Below are 27,687 nucleotides of genomic sequence, written 5' to 3'. Positions count from 1 at the left end.
CTTGCCTAGGGTGTCTTGTGATTTGAGGTGAAACAATTGGTACGATTTTCGAAGTTGGCACGAAAAATGAGGCGAGTTGCACGCTTTTCAAGGTATCCCAATTTTTTAGAAAGGTGAGTGGTTTTGTCCCTATAACCCGTAAATGACATGAATACCTTTCTATGCATGATATCTATGTATGTTATGGTCATCTTCGTCATATTTGTCCATATTCTATTTCATTGAAAGTTATGATATTCATGTGACCAGGGTCGGACCTTCCATGAGGCAGCTGCCTCAGGGCCCATGAAAATTTTAGGGAAACTTCACTAATTAGGGGCCCATAAATAAAAAGCATTCCCATTTGTAAGGGCCCATTTCCCAGCTCAGCCCAGCCGCCACTCTCTTCCCATCTGCAAAGTTTCTCCCTCATTCTCTTTCGCTCGCTGCCCTAACCCTACCTCTCACCCTTACTCTCGCCTCACCCTCGCTCTCGCCTCTCGCTTCTCGTTGCTGCTCTGTCGCGGGTCGCTCGCTGCCTCTCTCTCCTTTTACTGAGTCGTCGCCCTTCGCCCTCGACCTCGACCTCGACCTCGCCCTCACCTTCTCGCTCTCGCCCTCGCTCTCTCGCCTCTCACTGCTCGGTCGAGGGTCGCTCGTCCTCATTGGCTGGCCTTGCCCTCGTGGCCTGTGGCTCGCTGCTCAGTTGCTCGCCCAGCAAGCATCGTCTTTCGCTGCTCTGCTTGGTCGCTCGCCCTTATGGGTTGTGGCCGGCCGGTGGCTCGTTAGTCGCTGCCTCTTGCTCCATTGCTCGCTGCCTCTCGATTGCCGATTGGTTCATTAGATTCTGTAACGACCCTAAAGTGGGTCTAGGTGTTTTAATACTTGACATCAGTGTTTTTGCATTTAAAATGTTGGACAAAATATTTTTTTTTATGCTTAATGTTAATTTCCTTGGTGGCACAGAAATAATTTAGATTACATAATTTTATTTTATGGAGCATGGAATCAAAAATTTAAGTGAAAGGGCCTCAATTAAATAGTTAATGAGATGTCTAACACAAGTAGAAAATTAAGCCTGATGGGCTTGGAATATATGTATATGGGATATATGTGATTTGGGTTGAGGCCCATGGTGAGAAATTATTTGGAAATAATGGGCTGGATGGTGTAATAAGAAAATGGGGAAAAGAAAATAAATTAAGTAGCATTTGTCACTCAAGCCCCTGGATATTTTTGTTTATAATATGAAAAGAGGGTCTTTTCAGTAAATTCTGGAGCTAGTGTGCAGACCTGTACGCGCTCCTTTTTCCCAGCAGCCTCTGTGCACAAATATCCTATTTCAGTGCAAGGTGTATCCCTTCTTTTTGAATGCACTGTTCCATTGCTTCTTTAGTCCATCTCCATGCTCTTCTTCTTCTTCACCTTCTCCATCATATTCCATCATTTCTGTTTGCTGCTGCTGTTTGCTTCATGTGCGCGGGTGGAACTTCTCTCTGATTTCATTCTCAACAGGCAAGTTCTCTTACCCATTTTTACTCCAATGCAAGTTCTTCTGCACTTCCACGTTATCTTTCAGTGCGAGCTCTCTCTTAGATATACTCTATATTGCAATGCAAGCTTCCTTGATTTGCAAACTGTTGCTTATTGTGTCACCTAGCTGTTAGTGTTTTCCACTGTATCTATTTTGTGTATAAAGTCCCTAGTTGCTGTGAAGTCCATTTGATGTCTCAAACGGGGTTTAATTCACCCTAATATTTGTTCAGTGAATGGCTTTTCTTCTTACTTACAACTGGGTTTTGTTTAGCTCGTTGCTCCCTGTTCAGGCATTTATATATGTACATGTTGCATCACTTTTGGAAGCTCTCACCCATAGCTGAATGTAAAATGTTAAGTCACCATTAAATGATTTCATTAAGGTATTTGGAGCAACAGCAAAAGTCTCAACTGAAAATATATATATACTGTTCGCCTATATATGAGACCCACTTGTAAATACATATATACAACATGCATAATGAGCTGATACCCCTCAGAGATTTGTAAAGCTTATTAGAACATGCCCTGCCTAGCTAATCCACCATATACTTATGCTTAATAGTCGTTCGAATGCCCCTGCTCTATTCTGCAAACTCAGTTATATATATATATATATTCACGTTCAGCTTCATTGATGTTCTAGCGAGCTCGTCCCATATGCCTTTGAATGGGAGCTATCAGCTCTCACTCTATTTATTTACCTTAACCCGTAAATGTTTGCATTTTCTTTAATTTATATTTTACTTTCATTTACTTTAATACATAAATGTAAATAAGAAAGTACCCCCATTTGGATTCAATAAAAATATCAAAAAAAATCAAAATCCATAAAAATAAAAAGTTAGAATTTTGGTTTTAATACAAATCTACGAATTTGCAATTTTACCACCATCGAAATACATAGTTTTCGTTTCTTGAAAAATTCATTAAAAATCATTTTTACAACAATGAATGTTAGTTATCAAATTACCGGGAATTAGTTTTTCAAAATGAAGACATTCTCAAAATATGTTCTATTTGGTTCATTGCCTTAGAAAAATTTCAGGTTTATGTTTGGTCAGCAATTTCGTGTGGTGTGGTCATTTAATTGCATGTGGACTAATCATGAATTTGAGCTACGAGCACGAATGCAAGTAAATGCATACTATCACTAGTTAAATAAAATCACAACAATCATATGGTGGGAAAAGTAGTTATTAAGTTTATAATACTCCTCAGCTGGTGAACCGATATTTAATATTAAATGACATCTCTCAAAGAAGTATTCTTGTGTTGTAAATTTCATCAAACATTGATGTGTCATAAATTACATCTTGAATGTAGTCAACGTTATGAAGTAAGATATGTTGAATTTATCTGATGATGGAAAAATACCCGGTATGGGTAAGTAATGTTGAAAGTATGAATATCGTGGGAACAAGAATTTAAATACATGTGGTTGGGAAATACATACATGATGCATGCATGTACATGTTACATATATATATGTGTTGCACTCCTATTATTTTGCATGGAGGGAGAAAATGTACCCTAGAGCACCTGGCACGAGATGAGGTGGCCATAGCCCGGCAGGTTGGCTCCATATTTATTGTGAGGTTTTGTTTATGTGATGCACTTTGGCATGTGTTGATTTATGGCTTGCGAGCCTATGAGATTTGATTCTGATATTAAATTTATATGCACATTTGCATAATAGTACATGGTGGCGTGATACATTTAACTTGGAATTGATAAAGTCTTAAATTGTGATACTTGTATACATCAGTCAGGTTCTAGAGTACTCTCTTTGATGTCACCTTATTCTTGGTTCATGATCATTGTTTATTATCTAGAACTTGCTGAGCCTTGTGGCTCACTTGATCTTCTTTTCCATTCTAGGTAAATGGAAAGCTATTGTTGGGGGCGAGTCCAGTGGGACTAAGGCCCAAGGATAGTGGTGTACGGAGACGCGTCCAAACTTGAAGATCCTGTTAGCATTTTGGTGAGACTTGAGATGAAATGAGTCTTATTTTGTTAGTTAACATTAGAGTCTCTTATCTATTTTGTATGGCCGTTGAGCTCGAACTCTTGAGCTATTGGAAGTGTAATTGAACTTAAACATAGTTTCCGCTGCTAATGAATGAAATGAGTTGTTTGCTTAATTGTGGTTTGTTCTATATCATCTTTGTGATGACCTCCTTTCGAATATCCTATGCTAGCGGGAATATTTGGGAGTGGGCCCTTACAGATTCACTCTTTCAGATTTGCTTCAACTTTGAGCGCTTATATTTGGGAGCCCATTTTTTACATTTCGCCTCAAGGTCCCAAAAACTCAGGTACGGCACTGCACGTGACACTCTATTATTGTCATATTGAAACTCGTGCATGGGACTGAGATGTCGCCCTAAGAGTGTAGTCGTAATTCCCCAACGACAATTGATGGAACGATGTTAGGATTATCCTGCAGAGGTTCAGGATTTTGCCTAGGGTTCCATGTTGGCCTGGTGGGTTAGGAAAGTTACACTAGAGTATCTATTTATAAATGTTCGTGCATCATTCATTCATGCTCATCTAACCCTCACTTAGAAGATTTCATCTACTAATATTGGACTATGTCCCTGAAATATTCCACATTCCAGGTGAAACAAGCAGCCAGAAGGGCAAGGAGGTAATCGAGGCCTGATCGCGACGAAAATTTTGTGGGCCTTATGTGAGGCTAGGATCACCTATTACATTCTGTTGTATTGTTTAGATTTTATCAATAATTGTAATATCATGTTGGGTGGACAATATGTATGTACTTGGTATGTTATGTTTTCGAGATTTCATGTAGGTTCTGATCTTGCTTTCGCTTATGTTAAAAAATGTATCATTCATTCGTTATGTTTTGGAGTGTTATATATAAAGGTTATGTTGAGCATTTATTGTTGATTTATGTTTAAATAGAAAAAAAAATCCTAGCATATATTTTAATGTCCTGAAAGGCGAGGTGTTACAGTCCCCCCTAGCCTTCTTGCCCTCAATCGTCGCTCACCCTCGCCGGCTCTCCCCTCGGTTTCTCACTTGCTGCCTCTTTGGCTCTCTAGACTCTCTCACTCGGTAAGTTGACTATTTCAACTGTTTGGAAAATCAGAGCTCCTCCTCCCACCACCCATAGAATTTCATTTTCTTGATTTGAAGAAAAAACCCATCACGTGAGAATAAGTGAGAAAATGAGCTACTTGAAAAAAAAAAAAAAATAGCTATCAAACAGTACACAAGTAAAAAAATTAAGTGAAAAAAATATCTTTTTTTGAAAAAAAAAAAAAGGACTACCAAACGGGGCCTTAGTTTAATGCACATAGACAGACAGATAGACACAGGGATCTGAATTGTTGATGACTGGTGAGTGGTGAAAGGGACTTCAGAAATTGAACGCCCCAACCCTACGCAACTTTAAAAAGGAAGGATTTGATTGGCTTCACTTTTTAATTTAATTAAATTCAAATTATGGGCATATTTGTTTGATATACAAAAACTATCATCTTTCTCATTAAATCTAACAAACATTTGAATCCTATTCCTAGTTCAATTGCTATATTTCTTAACATAATATCTCTTCTGTGGCAGATTTGATATATGTACACACGTGGGATGTTTACTACTACTATTATGTGAGTGAGTGTAGCACGAAAACAATTTGAAGGCGTTGTTTTGACATTTTGAAATTATTTCTTGTTTCAAAATCGTTTATACTTATATTTTTTAAAAAATGTTTGTTTTTTTATTTTTATTTCTTATTAAAAACATTTTTGATTTTCGTTTTGTGTAACGAGCCAATTCTATAGTTCAGCTACAGTGTAGAGCCCAAATTGGTCAAAACATCCATTTACACACCTAATTTAAAATTTTCTCAAGACATCAATAATGCCAAAATAAAAAGTGATTAGTATCGCAATAAACATAGCCAACTCAAGCATATGGGGAGGGGGGGGGGGGGGGGGGGGGACAATCTCTCTCTCTCTTTGTCACGTTGTCGCTGCGCGACTCGGCATCTCCTCGTCTCGTCGTCTCCTCCTGACTCTTCTTGCTCTTAGTCTTTGGCAGTTGGCACCTAGCGACCTCGCCTCTTTCTAGGCAGGGTCAACAGCAATGGCCTCGCCTCTGCATATTTTTTGGGGCCCCCTTTTTGGAGGTCACCGATTGATCAGCCACTGGCGACCTCACCTCCTCTGCATATATTTTGGGGCCCGCCGACGGCCTCACCTCCTTCTGGGTGGGGTCGATAGTCTTTGTAACTTTTTGTTTTTTTTTGCCCCTCATTTTAAGGAGCCCTAGGCATAGGCTTCACTTCCTTGTGACTTAAGTTGGCCCTGGCAATAAAAGGCGAGACCTAAATCATACTCAATTAAAAGTTATTTTAATCTTAGAATCTTGAAAAAAAATTAAATTCTTGTTGCCTTAACACATTATTATTTTCAAAGCAATTTTATTTTGGCCCAAAATGGCAACCACTTGAACAGTTTTTTGTCTTTGTGATTTGAGGTCAGTTTTGACAAACAGTGATTCGATTTCAAGCATCAATTGCTCCATCGTTAGTTCAAGTAATTCTCAGTTGAATACTGGTAGTTTTTTATGCACCATTAATATCACTAATTTAATATTTATAATATTTATTATAAATTTTAATATTTTTATACCATTTAAAAAAATTATATTAATTAATATAATTATAATAATTGATATTAATTTTAGTGTTGTTGGATTTTTTTTTTATTTCTAAAATTAAAATAGCAAAGCCCAGCAGATTAGTCAAATATTGCGGCAGAGTCGGGGACGGATTTGAGAGGCAGCACTTGGGTCAGTGATCTGGACAACAAAAGTAAACAAAACAGAAGCCAAGTTCCAGATCAGCATTACGATGAGGAAATCTTTCAAAATCAACCTAATAACATAAACACTGTCTTTCCTCACTCCAATTAGATCTAAGTTTGACTAATTCTTGTCCTGTCACACAATAATAATGATCTTCCAAAACAAAAGGTTGGATACCTCTATGTGCATGATTTTGTTTACCTCATTTAACGAGAGTTATTTTAACCCTTGTGAAAAGCTAACGGCCTCTTTTCTCTCTCTTCTCTCTTTTCCTTTCTTTTCTCTGCTTTTCTCATCCTCCAACTCTCCTCTCTTCTCTCTCTCTCTCTCCTTTCCTTTTCTTCTCCAACTCTCCTTTCCTTTTCTTCTCCAACTAGCTTCATGCCATCGCCATTGTTGTCGCCACCTCCTTTCGCGCATTGACTATCGAGGTTTCTTCGTGCACCGACCACCTCACCTCATCGCAGATGTAGCAGCTAGGTGAGGCGATGCGGCAATAGGAAGAAGGCAGTGAAAGAGTCGACAGTAAAAGAAAGACGACGAGAGCAAAGGCAGAGGGAGAGAGAGAGAGAGAGAAACATAGTGAATAGAAATTCTCTAAAATAACCTTTTTACCTCCCAAACTATGGGGGTAAAGTTACTCATTAAAGGGGAGTGAACAAAATCGCACTCTGTCATCACAAGCACTGAAGTAAATCCGAGTTTTTGTACCCGAGTAAATATGCCCATAACAGGTCCCGAATTTAGATCCAAATCCAAACCCAAATCTAGATCTACAATCGCACACAACGGTTGCAGAAGAAACTGCCAACAGCAATTGAACCCTCTTCCTTCATGGAGGAAGTGGACAGTTTAATTTCCTATTGAAAGTCTCTCGTATACCGATTCAGAAGTGAAAAACTCTCAAGAGATTGAACAACCAAAAACTGTGTGTGTGAGGCATTTAGGTTATGAAAACAAATGATATCCATCGTGATTTCGTTTCATACTAGTGATTCAACCGCTTGATTCTACTTCCGCTGTGTTAACCAAGTAAGTCTGATTTTTCCAACATTGGTATCAGAGCATTTTTTAGTTATTTTCTGGTTGAAATATGTGTATATATGTCTGTGTTGAATGATGTATATACGTAATACATACACACAATGAGAACACTTGTACATATACATTCAGTAAATATATTCACATACACACAAAATATATATTTTCTATACAAAAATGTTTTGGTTGTATGTATTCATTCGAAATCAAAATAAATACCAGAGACAAGGGAGTTGACGATGGTTATTTGCAAGGTTGATAGTCTTCTTCATAAGGACCATTATCGCCTCGTCTACACATCTTCTCCATGTCCAACCACATTTTCGGTGCTCACAACAGCGACTAACCGATTGTTCTCTTCGTCTTCTTCACATGACTTCGTGGCTGCGAATTGCAGTGACAGCAAAGGAGATGAACGATCGCATTGTTGGTGGCTGATGGTATGTCAATGGAAATGCTTTCCTTACTTTGACCCTTCTACTGTTCATGCTTTGTCTTCTGCAAGTTAAAGTAAAAGTGAAATTGAAATTCAGATAATACTATTCATATTTGTCTTATGCAATAAAAGTGAGTTGAAATGTAAGAATTTCAATTATACTATTCACATTTGTCTTATGCAATAAAAGTGAGTTGAAATGTAAGAGACAGAAAACTTCAATTTGAAAGGCCTCGATTCTATCAAACTGATGTTTTCAATTAATTAAGGGCATGTTTGGTAATTTGTTAAATCAAAACTTAAAATCCAATTAAAAAAGAAATTGAAATGCAAACGCTAGAATGTTGGTTTATGATTTAAGGCCTTGTTTGGCTATCATTCAACTTAAAAAAATAGTATATATTTTTTTGGCCTTAAGCTTGTTTGACTCGTGTTAAATAAAATTACACTGATTTTTTTAATGATGATTTAATTCAAAAAATATTTATTGTTATTAATTAATAATAAAATAAAATAAATATTATTATTAGTTAATAATAAATACTTTATTGTGTCATTTTTTTTGAGATTATTAGTTAACCATAAGTGGATGTGTCCATAACATACTTTTTGTTTTATACAAGGTTGTCTAAAGAATTATGTCATTTTTCCTTTAATTCATTTTTAAGAAAATGACAGGAATGCGAATCTCAAGAATCATTTGAACTATTGCCCAAAGAGCTCAAGTTATGAAAATGAAAAGGCAACTAGATGATTATCGGATGATAGGTGGGCAAAACATACGTGATTACTGTGTGTAATATGATGCAAGAACTTATATTTATCAGCTATAGGGGATTATGGACTGAACTAGTATCAATCTTTGCCTACCACGTTATTGTCACATGACAAGGAATTAATAGCTAGTATTTGGGAATATAGTCATCTAAGTTTTTATGGGACATTGTGTTTCTTCTTAAATGCATATAGGGGAAGAGAAATTGTAATGAATTTATATCCAAGTAGTTTACCAATTGATATTGTTAGTGATATTACTCAAAAGACTCCTAGAGTCATTTTCGATGATGTCATTTATGCAATTCCTCGTATGACTAGAATTATAGAGAAATATGTTATTCAATTCATGTATCTAGTCTATTTTGATTCTGTAACAAATTTTTAAACTAAGTGTTTATTATTTTTTTTTTTATGAAATGAATTATGTTAATTATTTAATCTTTGTGATTAAATGTGCATGTCTTAATGCTAACTATTTAATTTTTTTGATTAAATATGTTTCAATAATTCCTTATTAAGTGGAATTAAATGTTCTCAAAATTTATTTTTGAGGTAAAGAAAAATAAAATTTTAATAGTTGGACAATTGGAATATGGGCGATGATTGGAAACACAGTGAATATTCGATCATGTATCCAGTTGAATATTTATTGATAATTGTATTTAGTAAATGTGTGTAAAACACGTCATTAATGAAATAAATCTTGTGTAGATTATTCTTAACAATGACTTCTTCAAAAAATATAATTATTGATTTGATAAGAGGCGAAAAATTGAATGGGGATAATTATGAAATCTGGAGTATGAAAATTCAGTATGTTCTTGAGGAACGAGAGTTAATAGAAACTCTAAATGAGGCTATGGTGGAACCTGCTGAAGGAACCACTGCACAGCATTGGAAGGACATAAAGGCTTACAATGCCAGGAAAAAAAAGAACTCCACTGCTCGTATTACGTTGCTTAGCAGTATGGAGAATGATATTATGCAAGAATTCAGGAAGCATAAGCTAACGCATGAAATGTGGAATGCTCTTAAAGTGCAGTTTGGGGCAACTTCGGTTGCAAAGGTACGACAACTAACCATTAAGTTTGATACTTATAAAAAACGGCCAAACCACAACATGAGACAGTATTTTCGAGAAATGACCAATATGGTCAATGAACTTAAAGATGTTGGTGTGAACCTCACTGATGAACAACAAGTGCAAGTTGTTATCAAATCCTTACCTCACAACTGAGAGCATATGAAAATTTATCTTACTCATAATATGAACATAAAGACAATGGTCGATGCTTCATGCCATTTGAAGTTAGAGGATAACTGTATTGAGGCCTCTAAACCTAATATTGATGCCTATATGATGACATCTGACTCCAAAGGCACTACCAAGTTTAAGTGTAAATTTCCTTATAAAGGAAATAAATGAAATTATGTCCCAAAGAAAAGTAAATGTGCTCGTTTTGAAAAATCTGAGAATCACCATGGCAAGGGTAAAAGACCAGCTCGTAATCCCTCGAAAAAAAAAGAATATGGCGAATGTGAAGTGTTATAATTGTGGCAATAAGAGGCACTGTAATACCTAGAATTTCATATTAAAAGTATTTTAGAAATCTTTTGGGTCAAAATGCAATTTGTCATACTTTTGGGCCAATGTGTAAATTTCAAAACATGAACGAAAAGGTAAGTGACCATACCAAGATGAAACTTGGAGGTTAAAAATGCCCAAGGAAGCATGGGTTGTCAAAAACAAGATATTCACAAAGGTTTGGGGTTGAAATTACGCGATTAGGGGCATTCGGGCCAAAGTGCAAAATCTAAAAACTAACAGAATATGGTCAAAATGAGAGTTTTCCTATCCTAAACTTGTGGGGTCTAATGGAATAAGTGAAAAATCCAGGGTTTGAGAAATAGGGGCAGAAACAAGAAATAGCAAAAATTAAAGGGTGAAAATGCAAATAATGAAAAATAGGTGCGAAACCTGCAAATCACCGTCCAACCTTGTGGCGACCTTCGATGGGACTCCCAAGGTGTACCAGGATGCTCGCTAGGCCATGATGGTTCGAATGGGCATGGTCATTGGCTGAGATCGACGGTGTGTTGACGGGAATCAATTTTTAAAGAAGATCGAAAACTAGCCAAAAATATCGAGGGAATTCATCACCATTTAGCTTGATTCGAGGGTTGAAATGATGAGGATTCGAAACTTGGGGACCAAGAAAGCTTATGAATGGTCGCAAAATCCAGTGAAAATCGGGTATAAATAGGGTTCAAAGGGCTGAGGGTTTCATTCAAAATTGAAGGCAAATCTAGGAGTTTTAGCAAGAATCGAGCATTGAGAGCATAGGTATTTTGTTCCTTAAGTGCTAGGGGGCATTTCTGAAGAATTTGGGAGGTTTTGGTGTAGGATTTAAGGGGTTACAAAGAGTTGGCCGAAAAATCGAGCCTCTCTGGAGCTGCACCTGCAACTGGTCGTTCGAGACTTTTTCAGTGAGTTTCTCGGCCATCTAAGGGCACCCCTAAGATTGCCTCAAGGAGAGTTTCAAGGTCGTGTAGTTAGATCGGCCATTGGAGATCATTGCAGTTGGCCGTTGTCGGAGAAGAAGACTGGAGAAGACAGAGCGTGTGTGCTGCACGCTCGGATCCCACTCGCAATCCACTTTCTTGGCACGTGAGGGCACCTGTACGGGAAAAATCTAAAATTAATTTTAAAATTTTTGTAAAAATATTTTAGAAATATCTATGCAAAAATATTTGGCGAAATTGAGTGTTAGGTATTTATTATGAATTTTTAAAGAAAAGGGAAATTACGAAAAATAGAAAAAAAAATAAGGAAAATTGAGGAAATTATGGAAGAAATTAGGAAAACCAAAAATATTGATTTCATTGGGTAATTATTGGCCAGGAAAGGACCACTATAAGTGTTGGAGTTTTACACGCTAATCAAGGTTGACACATTTTTCGAGAAACGTGTTGAAATATTGTCTAAGGTGAGTGAGCAATCCTTTCAAATCCTAGTATGATTTATGTGGGCGGTTTGACCCAAGGTTCACCTTATGGTTTCACTTCAAGGTGGTTGATTTATATGTGGTTATGCTGCCTTTTTGTTTATAAGTATACTATCTGTATCAAGTTATTTTTCACGTAATGCATCAACTGGATATGATTTGTGAAATTGCATGGAAAGTGGTTTACATTGCATTATTATATTAAAATTATGTTATAGTCTGGTGGGATGGGATGGGGTTTTCTTGAGAATGGGGCAAGGTTAATCTCGGTGATCGGGTGACGTGGATGGACACCCGAGGATTAAGAATGCCACGATAAGGTCAATCCCAACGATGTGTAGAATGGATTTTTCATGGGAGGTTGAGTATGTTAGGGAGATTTCTTAAGGATGATGTGTCGTATTGTTTTCGTATATGCCATGTTTATATACATTTCATGCATTTTATAAAACTGTTTTATGTGCCATCACTTAGATTATTAAGCAACTAATCTAGGTTCTGCCCCTGGAACATTCGACGTTCCAGACGAGGGTCGCAACAAGGATAAGGACGTGATTGGATAAAGTTGAGGAAGTACGAGTGTGTTAGATGATATTTATGTTTCCTTTCAATTATGTAATCCTTATTTTGTTTGGAAGACGATTTATTTAAACGGTTGTAATTTCTTATAATGTTAGGTTTTGTTATTTCCGCTGCATGAGGTTATGCTCTATTTAGTTTAGATCTGTTGGTCTTAATAACACAAAGGTTGGACTAGGGTTTTGGGGTTTTGTTAGCATGTGGAGATTGTTCTTTGAAAACACTGCGCGTGTATGGATCTTTTGTATTACCGAAAATCCCAATATCTCCTTATAGTGGCACGCCCGGCGAGGCAGGGTGTTACAGGCACTTTGCACGTGACTGCACTGAACCAAGAAAGGTACATGTCTTAAATGCATATTCAAATGCTATTTATGTTTCGAGTTTTGTACTCTTAACTGAATCTAATCCTTCGTAGACTATTGATTCAGGAGCCACAGATCATGTAGCAAGAGACAAAAGTTCATTCGTTGAATATCGTCGAATACCATGTGGAACTAAGTGGATCTATGTGGGAAATAATATAAAAGTTAAAGTTAAAGGCATTGGCACCTGCAAGTTGTGTATGCGTAGTGGTCAAACCTTGTATTTATATCATGTATTATTTGCTCCAGAAATTTGACAAAATCTTGTTTATGTACCTATTTTCTTAATTATGGCTTTGATATGTATTTCCATGACACGATGGTTAAACTATTTTTAAATTCAATATATTATGGTTGTGGTAATTTGCAAAATGGTTTAATTGTACTTTATGTAGATTATGCTTCATGTAGCAAATTAAAGTGCCGGTTTTTCCCTCATTATTTCTTTTAGAAATTCACATGAAGAAGAGAATACATGGCATGCAAGATTAGACCATATAGGACAACATAGAATTGATAGATTAATAAAAGAAAGCTTATTGGGCCAAGTTGTAAAAGTGAATCTACCAACTTGTGAAAGTTGTGTGGCAAGGAAAATGGCAAGAAAACCATTTAGCAAAGCAATTAGAGCTGAAAATTCATTGCAATTAATTCACTCCAACATATGTGGTCCAATGAATGTTAGGTCTAGGCATGGAGGTGTTTATTTCACCACTTTCATTGATGATCATACTCGTTTTGGCTTTGTCTATTTGATTTCTCACAAGTCAGAAGCTTTAGAGTGCTTCAAAAGATATTTGAACTTCGTAAAAAATCAATTAGATAGAAAAGTTAAAGCATTAAGAACCGATAGAGGTCGCGAGTATTTGTCTGAACAATTTAAATTGTTGTGTGATGAAAAAAGAATTGAGAGACAATTGACCGTTAAAGGTGTTGCGAAAAGAAGAAATATAACACTTCTAGAAATGGTTAGGTCAATGATGCCAGGGGAAAGTTTGTCAATCACCTTTTGGGGTGATGCATTGTTGATAGCTGTATATGTACTCAATTTAGTACCCTCTAAATCTGTACCTTCTACCCCATATGAGTTATGGATTGGAAGGAAACCTGATCTAAGTCATTTGAGACCTTGGGGATGTGCAACCTATGTTCATAATTCTTCTCACAAACATGGAAAGTTGGGTCCGAGAGGCAAAAAAGTATATTTGTAGGATACTAAGCACACTCAAAGAGATATGTTCTTATTGGTGATCAAGCAAGTGGGAATGTTACCGAGTTTAAATCTTGGGATGTTTTGTTCTTGGAATATGAGTTTCCTAGCAAGGGAGAGATGAATTAGAATTTATCTCTTTATGAAATTGAGGATCGGGATGATTCTATTGTTCAAAATTGTCTAGTAGATTCACTTGAAAATGTGCCCAAGGAATTTGATCTAAGTGGTAACGAGACGAGGGTTCTTGAATCTATTTCACGTGAACCTCAAATTAGAAAAAGTAGGCGTGGACACATACCTGGACGTCGTTTCGATGTTGAAGGTAAAGCTTTTCTAATTTCCCCACAAGATAAGGAAGAACCTAATTCTGTCGAATAGGCTCTTTCTAAACCTGCTAAAGAAAAATGACAAAAGGCAATGGAAGAAGAAATTGACTCAATGAAATCAAACTAAGTTTGGACATTGGTTGATCTTCCAAAGGATCGAACTGATGGATTCATTGAGAGATATAAGGCACGTCTAGTAGCCAAGAGATATATTCAATAGGAAGAAGTTGACCATGAAGAAACTTTTTCTTCTGTTGTAAGATTTACCTCTATACGCCTTATCCTAGCAATAGCAGCCATTTTAGATTTGGAATTACATCAAATAGATGTAAAATGACATTTTAAAATGGCGAATTGAAAGAGGAAATTTATATGGAACAGTCCAAAAGTTTCATAAAAGAGGGTCAAGAGCACAAAGTGTGCAGACTCATGAGAATCATTTATGGCTTGAAACATTCTTTCAGACAATGGTACTTAAGGTTTCATCAATCGATTATCTCATGTAATTTTCAAATGATTGATTAGGACCACTATGTGTATGTCAAAAAATCTAACGATAAGTTTGTAATCTTATCTCTTTATGTTGATGACATACTTTTGGATGGGAATAATGAGTATTTTTTTAGATAAAGGACTTAGGCAAAACAATATATATTCTTGGTGTTAAGATCAAGATAGATTGTTCAAAGAAGTTGGTAACTCTTTCTCAAGAGTCATATATTCGAAAGATTCTTGAACGATTTCATATGCAAGATTACAAGCCTGTAGATGCTCCAATTGCTAAAGGTGAAGGCTTTGTCTACCATGGAATTTGAGTTTGTAACATTATCAGTTTGCAGTACAAGAAACTATTTGGTTGAAAAGGTTTCTGAATCACTTCAGAGTTGTGAATGATTTGTCGAATTCTGTTATTGTAAATTGCGACAGTCAATCTACAATAACATTCACTAGGGATCGTAAATATCATTCGAAGACCAAACATATTGACACTAGATATAATTTTGTAAGAGATATTATTGCACAGAAGGAGGTGCACTTGGAGTATATCTCCGCACACAAAATGATAACAGATCTGTTTACAAAATCTATTCCAAGAGATTTATTTCATAGTCATGTTAAATCCTTGGGAATGCGTAGATGTTATTTTTTTTTTTTTTTTTTTTGCTTTGTGAACATTGATATATAATATTATTATTTTTCCAGTTTATGTCAATATACGATTCATGTTATTTTTTATTAATGCCAATTGTATTTAATACACAAATTTATAATACCTACACATATATACAATGCTTCGTGCATAATGCTAAGTGCAATAATTAAAGGTATGTCAGATAGATGGTTGGTTTTCTCACACAAGCAACCACATCTGTGACTAAGTAGTGCATAGATGAAAGATAAGTTTTAAGCATATCACAAAGGCAAGCTAATGAGAGCTCAATCTTAAAATAAAATCACATTGACGAGTTATCAAGATAAGACTATAAAGGATAGTCAAAATGTGAAGATTCGCTTCTCATCTTACCTATTTAAGAATGCAAGGTGGGAGTCCTGCTTATTAGATATGTGAAAAGTAAAGTTGTGGACTCAAAAGTTAGATACTGAGTGTATCTAAACTATCACATGTATGGTATTTATATAAAATGAGACATACGCTCAATAGGAAAAGGAGAATAATACCGTAGCACGTGTTTCATACCATTTGTGCAAAGTTCGACCAAAATAGGGTAACAAAAGATATGGATATCTTTTTTTTTTTAGTTGTGTGAGACTCTCAAAGTCACAAGGATCTCGTGAAATACCCTTTGACCTTTAATTGTTTCTTGAAGTTATGATTCAGTGTAGCTATCTTGGAATGCTAGTAAAACCATGTATGATCCGGTTGGATGGAGCATATCTGGAAAAGTGATTGAATTATGATGGAAATATTTCAGAAAGAGAGAAATATTTATTTGAGTGTCACATTTAAATGTATTCACAGGCTGACCAATTATAATCATATGTTGAATTATAATTGTGAATACATATTTTATTGAAAAGTGATAAATCAAATTGAGATCTAAATATGAATAAATGTGACTTGATAGTTCTGGGATATAGCATACAGACTCTATTTGAATAATGGAGTTGTTATATATACCTAACAGTTGTATAGTAACAAGCTCTCGAGAAAAGAGTATGCTAGTCGCACGACCTATTTGTCTGTATAGAACACACAGAGAAACGAGAGTATATGGGTATGTGAACCCATTATGTGCGAGTGGGAGATGAAGTAAATTTAGGTTTTTGTACCCGGGTAAATCCACCCATGACGGGTTTTGAATTCGGATCCAAATCCAAACCTAATCTAGATCTACAACCACACACAATGGTTACAGAAGAAACTACCAAAAACAGTTGAACCCTCTTCCTTGGTGGAGGAAGTGGGCAGTTAAATTTCCTACTAAAAGTCTCTCGTATATCAATTCAAAAGTCAAAAACTCTCAAGAGATCGAATAATCAAAAACTATGTGTGTATAAGGCATTTAGGTTGTGGAAACAAATGATTTTCACCATGATTTCATTTCATACTAGTGATTAAACTGCTTGATCCTACTTTTGTTGTGTTAATTAGGTAAGTCCGATTTTTCCAACAGGCATTTCACAATTGCCGAGGTGTCACCTGTAACGCCCCACTTTTTCGAGCATGTTATAACTTAGGACAATTCTGGGATAATAAATTTTTTCCTTCAAAACTAATGTTAAACCATATCATTCCTCATATCCATCCCAAAATTTTCATACATTTATCTTAAAAGAGAATCATTATAAACATCAAATGCGGAAGTTAGAATCGAACCTTAAATTTAACATTAACTAATAACAAGGTTATACATCATCATTCCTCAAAACGTTCAAAATTCAAAGTAGCAGAACTTAAATACATGGGCTATATAACATTCAATCATTACATCATGCACTTTGCTAAGTGTCATTTCATGCCTCATTTATCTTCGTTTCTATTACAATCTCTATCTGGAACGTTTAAATATTTCAAGGGCAAAAGCCCAAGTTAGATGATGAATCATAAGTAAGGGTATAATAAACATATTTCGTTCATGAATGCAAAATGCAAAATGTCATCATTCCTTTAGTTTGAGTCGACCGCACCCAACTGTTGCTCCCCATTTTTACAACCTCCTTACCAGACCGAGGTGTATAGGTGCACACTTGGTAGAACAGCAGTGTCAGTCCATAATCCCAAACCCTATGCAATGCATGACCAATAATATCATCGTTAATGTATGCACATTTCATCATAGTATGTAAATGTAATCTACATAACATATCCACATCAAGACATGACAGCATGATAAAACCATTTACATAAAATTGGGTTTTGGGTCGAACCACTTACAAGCCCTTTTCATAAACTAAATCCAGTTGAGTAGTACCACTTACCTCAAACGTATCTCATAACATCTTGATCCTCGTGCAAAGCTTCTGACGTACTCAATTCGGATCATCAACATATCCTGACCATCATATTTATTCAAGGATGTCAATATCCTATTTTTCCTAAATTTCTCATAATTTCCTTTTATTTCTTCCTATTCCAAACTAAATATTTCTCTATAAAAATTCATAAAATAACTTTCCTGATTTTCTGAAATTTTCTAGAAAATTTTACTTACCTTAACTTTGCCTCTCAGGCTTCCTCGATATGCGTGTTATGACTTCGAAACATGTACCCGGATAATTTCTTGGCCTCAGGCATGCTCTTCTATCCCCAGATTAATTTCTAGGATTTTTTACGATTTTCGAAGACTTTTACCCTATTTTACCTTTTTTTCTTTTTTTCTTTTTTCTTTTTCTTTTCTTTTTTTCTTTTTTCTTTTTCTTTTCTTTTTTTCTTTTTTCTTTTTCTTTTCTTTTTTTCTTTTCTTTCTTTCTTTCTTCTTCTTCCCTGCTTCACGTACGCCTGCGCGCGATCAACCATGCCAGCCGCCTAGTCGTTGCTGCCCTCAACGGCCACCGCATGACCAGCACTACCGGTCACCACCGCCACAGTCGGCATCAACCTCCTGGGTGTAACACCTACGCGCTGCTCGGCTCTATTTCGCGTTGACCATTGTAACGCCCTGTTTTCCCAGAACGTGCATTACCTCGAGATTTCGGGAATATATATATATATATATTTTTCAACATCATACACACAACATAAGCCTCTCGATATACATACTCTCATCATAACCATTTCCCGACAATCCCGATTGTACCTTCTCAGCATATCAAAATTTAAAAATTAATAGACTAAGACAGGTATTATCAATCACATCAGCGGAAGCAAGATCGAAACCTCAATGATATATAACCAACAATTCCTTTTACAATAACCAGATCAATGTTTCACATGAAAATATCAAAATATTATATAATCTCTAAACATCGTAATCATAGACAAGGACCTATGAAAACTAAACATATCAGCTACATCTCGACGACATCATTTCCCTTGGCGCCACTGCTTTCACCTGGAACGTTTGAATATTCCAAGGACATAGTCCAAATTAGATGCTAAATTATCTAAGTGAGAGTTCAAAAACATTTTTCATGAATATATGTAAAATCATATATAAAACGACAAATCCTAACATGCCCTAGCCTAAGAGAATCTCACATAGCACTTAGCCCTAACCGGGGAAAATACAATCTCTCTACAAGCGACACGACCACATCGACCCATTGGCAAACACAATCCTTCTTAAAAGGGACAACCTCGGCATATGAACCCAGGAATCACCCCATTGTCATTGTTAGGCATTACGCTCCTACTCAAAAGCATTCCCAAAATCCAACGCAACCCTAGCCCCAAGAGTATCACATCAGCACTATCCTCGAATCAATGACACCTCGGTATTAATGCTATTACTCAAAGGAATCTAGGGTGGTGTCCATTCTTAGCCCCGTCACTTGAGCCAACAATCAGGATGGTGTCCACTCTCAGCCCCTGCCACTTGAGGACCGTAGGGTGAAGTCCGTCTCAGCCTCGTCCCAAGTGGGTCACCTAGCATTAATCCTTGGTACGCATCCCGAGTGTTGTCACTCAGGGCTACGTCACAGGTTATCAACCCACGTTCCACGTGGACAACACATAACATGGCAATGCCGAAAATCATAACATGCATAACATAAATCAATATTTCAATGTATGCAATTTACCGTACGAAATTCCATGCATGTGTAAATAATCGTTTGGACAAACCATCACAATAAACCAAGCCATAGGAATTAACAGTCACAATAACCCATTCACATGCCACAAACAAATTTTTTCGGTAGAACCACTCAGCTTTAGACGCAACTCAAATTTCCTCGAAAAGTGCGATACGCCTCAACTTGCATGCCCTCCTCGAACTTCGCACGAGTCACTTCACCTTAAGCCGTAAGACACCCTAATCATCAAATTTATCCAACAATTATCAAAATAAAATTTTCTCCTTAATTTCCTCACATTTTTCTATTTTTCTCCCATTTTCTTATCACTAATAATCCAAAATAATTATCTATGCAACTATTTTCTCAAATGTTTTTACATAATAATTCATAAAATAATTTTCTGAAAATAATAAAAAAAATCCAAAAATACCTGAGCCCTCACGCGCTGCGAGTAGTGCTGCGCGTGGCAGCCGCGCATGTACTGCACGCGCCTTTTCTTCTCCGCGCGAGCTGGTTGCCAGCCGGCGACCGGAATTCGACCTCGATCACACCTCCTGGAAGCCCTCTTCCAGTCAATCACGATGGCACCAACCCCCAGCCAAAACCACATCGAAAAACCCTCTGATCGAGCATTTTCAGGCGCGGTGCGGCGCGGCTGTCCACCTCGATTTTCCGACCAGCCCTCGAATCACTCTCAAAACACCTCGAAAACTCACAAAACTTACCAGAAATGCTCATCTTGCCTCAAGGATCAAAAGCCCCTTATTGGCTTCCCTCGATTCGCCCTCAAACTCGAGCGATTTGGTGCTTCAAAATCGGCCAAAACCCTTTGCTATTTATAGGCCAAAATCGACCCCCACGTGGCAAATTTCTGGCCATGTCTTCTCCCAAACAATTGCTTCGTATTTCTTGCAAACAATTGCTCCGGATTTCGTGCAAGTTTTCCTCAATCTTACCTGCTAATAGCTTTCCAACTTGCAGAAAATCTAAGCCATTCAAAGTTTTGCCACACACACATAACATATTTTATACTATAGTATGCTATAAGCAAATTTCACATTAGAATTCAAATTTTATCCTTATTTCATTTGAGTATTTCTCTAATTGTAATTATATCCTCAAACTTCAAATTAATTTGCATTACGATATCGAAAATATAATATTAATAACTCTAAAATTACTCGACAAAGACGATTTCATCCCAGCACCCCTCACTGTACTATTGTTTCATCCCAAAACCACTTCAGGGTTTATCTCTACATAAAATCGAAGCCATTCCATGGTTCCATTGACTTTCTGGAAGTCCCCTACGACAATTCGATTTTTTCAGCCAAAATTACAGTTGTATTGAAAACTGTCTTTGATTCAATTTCTTTTGATACCATAAATTCTATCTCAGAACGCTCATTTATACCATATCATTTTTCTTAGACACTTACGCTCTGAGACATTCTCTACAGTCGATTCGATACTTATTGTCAACTCTTTGACGATATTGTCTCCCATCTGCCTTAACACAGTCATGTCCACCTACATAGTGCATCAATGCAGGAAATCTAGATTATTAGATATTCAAATTACAAATGTTCATTAGTAGAACAAGAGAAAGAGGGTGGGGTAGAATTGCTTTCTATTAATATAAGCTTAAATAAATTGCTACGTCCAAAGTGAACTCCTAATGCTTTTGATCAGGTTAAGCCCCCACAATAACCTGCACTACTCTAGATAATTATAATAGTTCTGGATACATAAGGAAGACGCGTTAAAGCAGTGAAGTCGACACCATTCCTAGAAAATATTAATATTTGGTAATGTAGATATACTCAACTACCTAGGATCAGTTTTGTTGTACCACATAGCATGTTGGGCAATAAAGCAATAAATATGTAAAATGAATGTAACCAAGATGAAGATACTAAGCGGGCGTTTGGTATAAGAGAAATTTTAAGATTCTTAGAAATGTTAGGTTGGAAATTTGTATTCTCATGTTTGGTACAATTTTTTTATAAAAAGAATTCTGGGAAATAGGATTCTCGAAAATGATTTTTAAGCAACTTTCTCGCAAAAAGATTTTCATGGAGGGTTAGGGATCCAAGTTTCCCATGGACTTGGAAATGTTTTTAACAAATAAAAAGACTAAAACACCTCTTACCATTTTATAACCCCATACAAACATATTATATATATGTATATTAAATATAAAAATATATTATAATATATTTATATTATTTATTATAAAATATTATATATATTAAAGTAAATATTCATACAAACATATATATTATTATGTATATATATACATACACATGCATATATACATAATGTGTAAAAAAATAACATTTTTTTTATTTTCTAAAGATATTGTGGGTCCCAATATTTTATATAGTAGAAGAAATTTATCATTTTTAAATAAAAAATTAAATAAGGGTAATTTTGAAAAAAGAACATGAATTCCCAAGAATGTTATATTTAAAGCAAACATAGGAATGTAAGATTCTCAAAAAGAATACTCAACATTCCAGAGAATATTTAAATCTATCCAAACATAAAATTGCATAAATCCTAGGAATCAAAGATTTCTAAGAATATTCTCAAGAATCATGAATCCCAGGAATTTAAAAACTTCTCCCGTACCAAACGCCCCCTAAGATTAATGTCAGCCATAAAAAAAATTAAAAATAAAATTATTCATAATAAAGTTAAAGTGGTTCATATAGAAAATAAGATGCATGGCACATTATTAAAATGATTTGGTCATGTGAGAAAAAAGCTAATAAAAACTCCTATGAGAAGAGTGGATGAATAGAACAAGTATATATTTAATAAAACAGATAGAGTAAACCAAAAAAAATATTAGACCAAAATGATGTTATGATATTTTTTTATCCAAATAAAAGTGTAATTCTTAAATAATAATTTAATTTTGGACCGATTATGTAACCAGCAAAACCCCATGGCCAATAAATAAATAAATAAATAAGTGGTTTAATTTTAGTTCCAAGTTTAGTGGCCAACTAACTCAATTATTATTTTTTTGATTTTTTTATTTTTTTTCTTTCAATATGTGGGTTTCATTATCACTAAAATGATCTCTAGTTACGCTATCCAATTTAATTAAACGTAGAATTCCAATAAAATTGGTCACTTGGCGTGTGAGATGCCATTAGGTGACTATCAACCAATACATGATCAAGTGTTCTGACTACTAACCATGAACATTGGAGCAAGATAATGTTATGATATTTTTTTATCCAAATAAAAATGTAATTCTTAAACAATAATTTAATTTTGGGCCTATTAAGTAACTAGGAAAATCCCATGGTAAAAAAATAAAAAATAAAAAAGTGATTTAATTATAGTTCTGAATTTAGTGGCTAACTAAGCCCAAATATTATTTTTTTTCATTTTTTTTCTTTCAATATGTGGGTTCATTATTACTAAAATGATCTCTAGTTATATTTTCTTTTCAATTCGATGGCGGTGTTGCAAGTGGTCGGTGGTAGTGGTGTTGCATGGCGGTGACGGTGGTGGTGGCGGTGGTTGTGGTTGTGGGGGTTTGGTTATGGGGGTTTGCGGAAAAATATGTTTTGTTGTGTTTTCAAATGGTGGGATATTTTAGTTTTTTAATGTTTTTTTATTTTAAATTATTAAATAAAGTGTGGATTTAAAAGATTAGATGGTGAGATCAAAATTGATAAAGTGACTAATTAATTTATTCTGAAAGGGTAGAAATATTTTTTTTTTCAAAAAAAAGGTTAAAAATAAATTTTATATTTTAATGGTGGTTAATTTGTACAATTTTCTAATAAAATTGTGTGTATAAATAATTAAATATAAATTATGAAACATGTGAGCACAGTAGAAGCCTAAGGTCCCCAGGCTTCAAAATAATAAAATTTAAAATTTTTATTTTATTAGATGGAGTTGGGAAGGGCATTGCCCTTGCGTGATTAGTGCCAGAGCATCACATCATGCTCTCTTATCAAAGTCAAGCCCCGTCGTTCTTTAGTTTATTACAATGTTTTAAAAATCAGATCAAATAGTGAATCGATTTATTAATTAGATCACGGATCAATTGGTTTGATCGATTGAACTGAAATAATCTGACCGAATGAGATCATATATATATATATATAAACGCACATACAACACCAGTGTTAGGCAATATATATATATATAGCACTGTTAGACACGCAATATATATATATACACTACTGTTAGACACACACGACACCACTGTTAGGCAATATATATATATATATAGATATGGACACACACACATACAACACCACTGTCGAGGCAACCCTCTGTTTCTCCACATAGTATTCTATTTACAGGGAAGGCATCTCTTCCAGCTCACTCTTGGCCAATTCTCTCACCATCAAATCCTCTCTCCCTCTTTCATCTTCATTCAGAACTTCCTCGCACGTGATCTCGTCGTGCCAGGCACGCGCAGCATTCCACGTAGAACAATCTATGGAAAACCAGACACTCCGATTACTTTATCACTGCTCCCTCATCGTTCACCAACATCGCGAAAGAGTCATTGAACAGCAATAGAACTTATTGGACGCTGGAATCTCAGATTCACATAGCAACTCGTCCCAGTGCGTTGCACTCCCAGGCTTCTTTTATACCCTACAATAAAAATCGGGGCCAACTCGGTTCCGGTTCTGGTCCGGTTTACCGGGTTATCCCAGTTTTGACCGGTTTAAATAAAAGTCAACAATATATTTATAACCGGACCGGATGACAGACCGGTTCCCGATTTAATCGGTAGAACCTGCCGATCCGGTTCGATTTTTAAAACATTGGTTTATTAAGAAGTATTATATTATTATTAGGACTCCTTTATTGCAAAGGTAAAATTTGGATAAAAAATAAATAAATTTTAGAGAATTAAAATGTAAGAAAAATGAATTTTTAAAAATTAAAAGTTTAAATTGCTTGATTGGTATAATTTTTTACCTAAAAATGATATTATTTTTCATCTTTTAATGTTTGATTGATAATATTTTTTTATAGAATTCGATTATTTTCCTGATATTTCGTGTTTGATAGGCATTGTTTTTCATAAAAAATGTGTCATTTTTCATGAAATTTGATTGTGAAAATGTATTTAAAAATATTGAATCTTATAAAAAAAATTAAAATAATAAAGTATTTTAGGTTAATTAAATCATTTCCCCCAAAGAAATGAAACCACAAAATTAAAAAAAAAATTGTTGTCCAAACTTATTAATTTGTACGTAATTTTTTATTTTTATACATTTGTATTCATCAATTATTTCTTAATATAAAATTTGTAAATCCTCTCTCATTACCAGCACCCGCTACCAGCCGCCCACCCCTCTGCCTTTCTCCCTTTCTAGCCTCCTTGCCTTTGTTTGACGACTCGGCCTCTGTCTGGCTCAGTCGCTTGTTGGCGCCGACTCGACCTTGCTCTCGCCAGTCCCCCCCCACCCTCGGTCGTCATTCGCCCTCGTCAGCTCTCCCCTCGATTTCTCGCTTACTCCCTCTTTGAGTCTCTCACTCAGTACATTGACTGCTTCAATTGTCTAAAAAATTAGAGCTCCTTCCCCCAACCTCCAAAAGAATTTCATTTCTTTGATTTGAAGAAAAAATCCATTATGTGAGAATAAGTGAGAAAATGAGTTACTTGAAAAACAATAGCGATTGAACACTGCACAAGTAAAAAATTAAGCGAAAAAAATATTTTTTTTTTGAAAAAAAAAAGGATTACCAAACGGAGCTTTAGTTTAATGCAGACAGACAGACAAATACACACGAATCTGAATTGTTGATGACTAGTGGGTGGTGAAAGGGATTTCTGAAAGGGAAATTCTATTCACAGCGAAGATTTTACTCTTCACAGCCTTTTTTTAAAAAAAAAATTCTTTATTTTTCATAAATCCTATTTTACCCTTCTATCACCCCACCATATCATCTTCCTCATAGTCACTCCATCTCTCTTTCTCTCTCATTATATCAATTTCTTTCTCTCACACCCATCTCTCCATTTCTCTCTCCCAATCAGCACACACAAATATGTATATATATATATATATATACAAACACACACAGAGATAATTTATTATAATAAAATAAAATTAAAAAATATAAATAAATAAATTATTTTTAAATATCTGTATTTTAAAAAATTATAAATTAACTAATTTTAAATTTTTTAACTAATTTTAAATTTTAAATTATCGTGAGTTAAATTTTTGATACTCAAAAATATTTAAAATTAATTAATTTATCTTATTAAATTACTTAAAGATACATATACTTAAAATTAATTATTCAATCAACTAATTTAATAAGATATATATTTTTAAAAAATAGTTGAATTTATTTAAAGATATAAATATCTTTTTAAAAATAATTTATTAAATAAATTCAACTAATTTATTTTTTAAAAAAATTAACTAATTTAATTTATTTAAAGATGGATGTATCTTTTTAAAAGAATTAACTAATTTATTTATTAAATAAATTCAACTAATAAGATAAATGTATCTTTTTAAAAAGAATTTATTTATTTATAATTTTTTATTTTTTATAATAAAAAAATTAAATAAAAAACAAAACAAAAAAGAAAAAAAAAAGAAAAACTTCCCCAAAAGCCAGCTTTTGGAAACATTGGGTTCCCGAAAGCTGGCTTTTGGGGAACATTTTCATAGTCAAAAAATATTTAAAATTAGTTATTTTATTTTATTAAATTATTTAAAAATACATATACTTAAAATTAGTAAATCAATCAACTAATTTAATAAGATATATATTTTTAAAAAATAGTTGAATTTATTTAAAGATATATGTATCTTTTTAAAAATAATTTATTAAATAAATTCAACTAATTTATTTTTTAAAAAATTAACTAATTTAATTTATTTAAAGATGGATGTATCTTTTTAAAAGAGTTAACTAATTTATTTATTAAATAAATTCAACTAATAAGATATATGTATCTTTTTAAAAAGAATTTATTTATTTATAATTTTTTATTTTTTTATAATAAAAAAACAAAACAAAAAAGAAAAAAAAAAAAAAAAACTTCCCCAAAAGCAAGCTTTCTGGAAACATTGGATTCCCCGAAAGCTGGCTTTCGGGGAACATTTTCATAGTCAAAAAATATTTAAAATTAGTTATTTTATTTTATTAAATTATTTAAAAATACATATACTTAAAATTATATACTTAAAATTAGTTATCCAATCAACTAATTTAATGAGATATATATCTTTAAAAATTAATTAAATTTATTTAAAGATATATGTATCTTTTTAAAAATAATTTATTAAATAAATTCAACTAATTTGTTTTTTAAAAAAATAACTAATTTAATTTATTTAAAGATGGATGTAACTTTTTAAAAGAATTAACTAATTTATTTATTAAATAAATTTAACTAATAAGATATATGTATTTTTTTTTAAAAGAATTTATTTATTTGTATTTTTTTTATTATAATAAAAACAAATTAAAATAAAATAAAAAACTTCCCCGAAAGCTGGCTTTTGGGGAACCCAGCGTATATGTAATTTTAAGTATATGTATTTTTAAATAATTTAATAAAATAAAATAACTAATTTTAAATATTTTTTGACTATGAAAATGTTCCCCGAAAGCTGGAAACCCAATGTTTCTCGAAAGCTGGCTTTTGGGAAAGTTTTTATTTTTTTTAATTAATTTTTTTATTATAAAAAATATAAATAAATAATTTTTTTTAAAAAGATACATATATCTTATTAGTTGAATTTATTTAATAAATAAATTAGTTAATTCTTTTAAAAAGATACATCCATCTTTAAATAAATTAAATTAGTTAATTTTTTAAAAAATAAATTAGTTGAATTTATTTAATAAATTATTTTTAAAAAGATACATATATCTTTAAATAAATTCAATTATTTTTTAAAAATATATATATCTTATTAAATTAGTTGACTGAATAACTAATTTTAAGTATATGTATTTTTAAATAATTTAATAAAATAAAATAATTAATTTTTTAAATATTTTTTTCACTATTAAAAGGTTCCCTCGAAAGTCGCTTTCAGGCCCGAAAGTTGGCTTTTGGAGAAGTTTTTGTTTTTTTTTTTAATTAATTTTTTTATTATAAAAATAAAAAATCTAAATAAATAAATTCTTTTTAAAAAGATACATTTATCTTATTAGTTGAATTTATTTAATAAATAAATTAGTTAATTCTTTTAAAAAGATACATCCATCTTTAAATAAATTAAATTAGTTAATTTTTTTAAAAAATAAATTAGTTGAATTTTTTTAATAAATTATTTTTAAAAAGATACATATATCTTTAAATAAATTCAACTATTTTTTAAAAATATATATCTTATTAAATTAGTTGATTTAATAACTAATTTTT

This window comes from Diospyros lotus, chromosome 5 (genome assembly GCF_014633365.1).
Source record: "Diospyros lotus cultivar Yz01 chromosome 5, ASM1463336v1, whole genome shotgun sequence".
Lineage (NCBI taxonomy): Eukaryota > Viridiplantae > Streptophyta > Magnoliopsida > Ericales > Ebenaceae > Diospyros > Diospyros lotus.
Note: the sequence above shows the minus strand (reverse complement) of the source record.